This window comes from Trachurus japonicus, chromosome 10 (assembly GCF_045865225.1).
Source record: "Trachurus japonicus isolate A0001 chromosome 10, Traja_1.0".
Taxonomy (NCBI): Eukaryota; Metazoa; Chordata; class Actinopteri; order Carangiformes; family Carangidae; genus Trachurus; species Trachurus japonicus.
In genome coordinates this window covers 29,198,023-29,203,565 of record NC_140916.1, presented here as the reverse complement: position 1 = coordinate 29,203,565, position 5,543 = coordinate 29,198,023, and the positions used below count along the sequence as shown (strand labels likewise).

General features: G+C 41.1%; 1 long non-coding RNA gene across 1 annotated transcript; it reads right to left on the bottom strand.

Moving 5' to 3' along the window:
• Positions 1–623: 623 nt before the first annotated feature.
• LOC146980248 (uncharacterized) lies at positions 624–4,179 on the bottom strand. Its single transcript, XR_015036816.1, has 4 exons — positions 3,768–4,179; positions 1,417–1,495; positions 934–1,095; positions 624–762 (listed from the first exon to the last, which is right to left on the bottom strand). It is a non-coding gene; the product is annotated as an uncharacterized LOC146980248 (long non-coding RNA).
• Between the last annotated feature and the right edge of the window lie 1,364 nt (positions 4,180–5,543).

The following is a 5,543-nucleotide window of genomic DNA, read 5'->3' as shown; positions in this document are numbered from 1 at the left end:
TTCAAAATATGATCAGGTCTTTGAAGTGTCTGTTATTTATTTGTGCATTGAAGTATCATTCTGAACTCATACTTGTTGATATGTGCACTGAAATGAAAAGGGGTACTGCTCAGGTAGGCAGTGTGCCTCAGGTGTATATCATTCCATGAATATCACTTTGGCCCCACGACGGACATTTTTGTCCAATGAGGGACATTTTAATCATTTTTTGGCCATAACTTTCACTGTAAAACTTACCACTATTTCTAGATTTTTTAAAAACATGTGTGCAAAAGTGGGGGGCTTATGAGCTTTAAAAAAAACAACAACAATACCTTAATGTACAGAAATGCCTTTGATGAAACCACGAGTCGGCCTTGCACGGTGTATGCTGACAATGGGGTGTAGTGGTTCAGGTCTTCAGGTTCAGCTACCGTCAGTTGAGCAGGGTCTCTCTTGCAGACTTGAACTGTCTTGTACTCTGTCGTCGACTTCTGACCGAAACACACACAAACACGACAGAAGCTATGAGCTGATGCTCCAAACTTTAACTGAATAAATAGAAATTACACTTTTAACAAATTGAAAACCATGTGTGCAAAAGTGGGGGGCTTATGGGCTTTAAAAAAAAACAATACCTTAATGTACAAGAAATCCCTGAAACCACGAGTTGGCCTTGCACAGTGTATGCTGACAATGGGATGTAGTGGTTCAGCTACCGTCAGTTGAGCAGGGTCTCTCTTGCAGACTTGAACCATCTTGTACTATGTCGTCGACGTCTGACTGAAACACACACACACGACAGAATCTATGAGCTGATGCTCTAAACACGACAGAAGCTATGAGCTGATGCTCTAAACCTTCACTGACTGAATAAATACAAATTACATTTTTAACAAACTGAAAACCATGTGTGCAAAAGTGGGGGGCTTAAGACCTTAAAAAAAACAATACCTTAATGTACAGGAAATGCCTTCGGTGAAACCAGAAGTCGGCCTTGCACGGTGTATGCTGACAATGGGATGTAGTGGTTCAGGTCTTCAGGTTCGGCTACCGTCAGTTGAGCAGGGTCTCTCTTGCAGACTTCGTAACATCGTAAGTGCTCCAAATACCAAGCTGAGAAAGGTTCTGGAAGAAAAAATAGCTTGTTGCATACAAGCAACACATGGGTAATCTTACAAAAAACATTTCATATTTCTTGTTCTAGCACCCTTTCTATGATTTCCTGTGATCTCCACAACAACCTGACCCCCAGGTTAAGAACCGCTAATACAATGTACTGACAAACATCATAATTAATCATTTGTTGTTTGCATATCTTAACATTTCATCCATAAAACTTGCATGAAAGTTTCAAGAGCACTTTATTACTACTCAGAGAGAATTCTGATTATTTGAAGTGTGGTTATCAGGTACTTATATATAGTCGAGTATTACCTTTCATAGATGGCATTCAGCAGGGCCCGTAATGGAGAAGCAGCACGAGTACTGGTGCAGGAAGCTCCGCAACATACTGCTGAGGACAGTCAATAACAAAATGTATTTAAAATCTTAAGAGATTAAGTATTTTTAAACAAAAATGAACATAAGCTAGATATAGATAGATATAGATCAAATTGAACATTCACAATAATAAAATATTACAAAACAACTTCTCGTCTATGAAATATTCTTTACTTTATTCCCCCATTAGTCCATCCAAAGCGTATCATAAGCTGTGGTATAAGAAACTGCAATATCACCATTTGACTGAAGCAATGTGTATTGCGTAACAGCAGGTAACGTATTGTAGACTTCAGCAAGAACCAGGGTTCCTACAGCTTAAGCCAACTTAAATTTAAGACGTTTAAATGAAATTTAAGACCGACTTCACAATAATCACAAATGCAAAAAATAAACAAAAAAAAAACGTCACCACATAATAGGGTTAGGGACAATTTTACCCACTTTCCTATGTGGTCCAAGGTAAAGTGACTGCTACATGAATGATTGGGGGGAGAAAAAAAAACTTCTCTATGTCAGAATGTTACCAATTATTTTGAGATTTGAGACTAATTATAATCATAAAATCCCACTTACCAAGTGTTAACATTTTTAAGACCTTTGAAAAATTGATTTAAGACATTTTAATGCCAATTAAGGCCTTGTTTTTAGATTAATGAATTCAATGCCTTTTAAGACTTTTTAAGTATCCGTAAGAACCCTGAAGAACAGCTGCTGTTGCTTTAGCACTGCTAATGTTAGTCACACTGGGCAAACACACAAACAAAAACAAAAAAAGGCTTTTAATACACACATTTTTCTCCCAGATGTTCTAAACCCTGTTAAATCGTGCTCATTTTGCTTAAAGGGATAGTTCACCCTAGAATGATATTTCGCTCATTATCTACTCACCCTCATGTTGACTAAGGGCTGGAAGAATTTTCAGAGTCCACCGTCCCTTCTCTGAGTTACAGGGGGTCTCGGCGTAGCAGTGCATTTCAATGCCACGGTAGCAAAGGGACACCGGAGCTCTTCGTAAAAAAACACACACAAAAAAACATCCAAATACCTCCATGATGCTCGTATGTAATGTCTGTCTTGTGCTGAAGCCCCAAATTGCGTAATTGTCCCGAAAAAAATTAAATAAGTCTATATTTTAAGCTTGTTTGTAGCGGAAGCTTCTCGAAGCTCCTCTTCCTGGTCCGTCCAAATCTCGCGTGATTCGCAGTAACCGCACTGACGCCGGCGCAAATCACGCGAGATTTGGACGGACCAGGAAGAGGAGCTTCGAGAAGCTTCCGCTACAAACAAGCTTAAAATATAGACTTATTTAATTTTTTTCGGGACAATTACGCAATTTGGGGCTTCAGCACAAGACGGACATTACATACGAGCATCATGGAGGTATTTGGATGTTTTTTTGTGTATGTTTTTTTACGAAGAGCTCTGGTGTCCCTTTGCAACCGTTGCATTGAAATGCACTGCTACGCCAAGACCCCCTGTAACTCAGAGAAGGGACGGTGGACTCTGACACTTCTTCCAGCCCTTAGTCAACATGAGGGTGTAGATAATGAGCGAAATATCATTCTAGGGTGAACTATCCCTTTAACTTTATATTTTACTTTTAGACTAGTTGACCAGACATTCACATTTTTCCACTGCAGGCATCTTGTGTGTGTGGAGCGCACACCTCCATAACCCCACCACAAGCTGGACGAAGCCAGTGTAACGTTAACGCATTCAGCACAGGCATGCAGACTCTGGTGCTATTAGCACTGTTAACGTTAGCCACGGTTTACAAACAATGTGATTAAGACTAACTTAACAGTTGAGTAGACATTTACACAATTTTTCCACTGTGCCTGTGCAGATTACCTACCCACACACCACAGCCTAGACGCCCCCTCCTAGCACTGCTAATGTTAACTTTGCTAATTTAGCTACACCTGAAAAACACATGGTTGTTCTTTTTCTACACGGACACATTCGTTTTTTTCCCGCTGCACGTGCACACACACCTAACAACACCCCACCCCCCACCCCCACCTACCTAACACACACACACCTCGTTAATTCATGGCAACTGAATAAATAAATACCGAGCAAACTCACCAAACGCCAAAAACATAATTACCCTCACACTTATATCCCTTATCAAACCGAAAAATACAACAGTAAACCTGTTAAATTCAAGTTTCTCCCATGCACTTATCAAAGACTAAATTAGCTTAAAGTTAGCTTTAAAAGTAGGCTATATCACCTTGTTAAACCACATAAACTCGACAGAAAAACAAAAGAAAACTCACCAAATACTTGTCGACTCGTTTTTCCCACACTGCTCTGTCTGTGTCGTCGGAATAAATCCTGAATTCAGCCAGTGAAAGTTTTACCTCCGAAGAAACATGCGGTCGACGATGCCCTCCAACTTGCGTCCAAAATGGAGGAAGGGAGGAAAGGAGCACATGTTCACCCGCCCGCAGCTGCATTCCCACAATGCATTTCAAGAAAAGCGTGATGACGCAGCCGTTTTTATCCCCAAAGTCAAGTTGACTTACATTTCTAATTCAGTTGGGCCTGGATTTTCAAATTAGCATTTATTTTTTAGTTGAGACGTTTTTAACTAATAATTTCATGTTATTATAACAACCTCAGTAATCATGTGTCCTAATGACATAGAATAATATGTTAAGATAACAAACAGACAAAATCACAATTTACAGTGTACAGCAATAATAATAATAATAATAAATAATAAATTTCACATGTAAGGGGAGCTGAACATATAGTTTTCATTCACAAACCAGCGTGTGCCAGATGCACAGAGGCATGCGTAAAACACCGACCTGTTTAGTTAATCTTTTAGTTAATTTTCGTTTCTTTTGGATTTTTGTGCGTATTTTGGAGCCGTTTTGGTCCATGTTTGTAAGCCTTTTTCCCCCCTGAATTATATTTTCTAAAGTGCAACAAGTGGGTTCGGAGTGTGTGATTGAAAGCACGGTCTGCTTCCCGTTCAAGGCCTATCTCCTCCTTCGTTGGTTTACGAGGTTGTGGAGTCCCTCTGCTTAAAATCTGAGGCTTTGAAATCGTCTGCCGTTTGAATTATCTGACCAATCTGCATATCGGCATATCATTAGTGCAAAATCGTGTTAGGCCTATTTATTTATTTATTTTTGAGGGGGGGGGGGGGGTAGGCTTTTAAAAGATTTGTCGGAATGGCAACACGTTTAAAAAAGAAAAAGATACCGCCATTCCGACCTTAGGAGACGAAAATTGTCGGAATGATAGGACTTTTATTAAAGGGCAAAGTGTTGCCATTCCGACAATTAGGGCCTAATGTCAGAGTGGCGGCATGTCGGAATGGCGGTTGCCCCCCGTCCTTTACGCTGATTTCATCCCGCATGGTGTTTGTTTATGTTGTGATTAGTGTACACCTCTCATCTTTCTTACACAGGGTGTGAATAAATATGAGTTTCTTTATTAGTTTATGAGTTGTTGTTTCTTACACTGGGCAGTGGTTCTCAGTGTATCAGATCAAACCTGATTAAGGATATTAGTAAACTCATTATTCTGTCACTCTGAGCTCGGACCTTCGAACCAAAACAGCTGTTTCCTCCTGGGAGAGGTTCGGCCTCTGGCGTCGCTGTCTCCTCTGTCCATGTCAAAGTATAAAATGACAAACTTGCAGCGCGCATCGCCCGCGGCGCAGTTAAAGGTGAGGAGAGGAGCTCATTTGATTGGTGAAGATCCGAATCGGCTGTGTTAATCCCATTTCTCCTCCTCCTGTCTCCCTCCCGCCCTCTCTCCTCCCCCTTTGCCGTTTGCGCCGGTAGGAGGGACGAGGGGAGGGCTTGCGCTGGCGTAAGTCGGACTGCGCTGCCCACCAAACTTGCGAAACGGACCTGGACACGCCACGTTGGCGTGGCGAAGCTGCGCTGCACTTAGACTTCGCTCGGTCTAGGAAACTAGGGCCCATAGTGTCCTCTGGCAAAAATACCATCTCCTCACACCTCTAGGACAGCTGTTGAGAATACATCTTCATACGTCAAAGCAAATATGTAATCTGATTTACCTTCCATAGAATT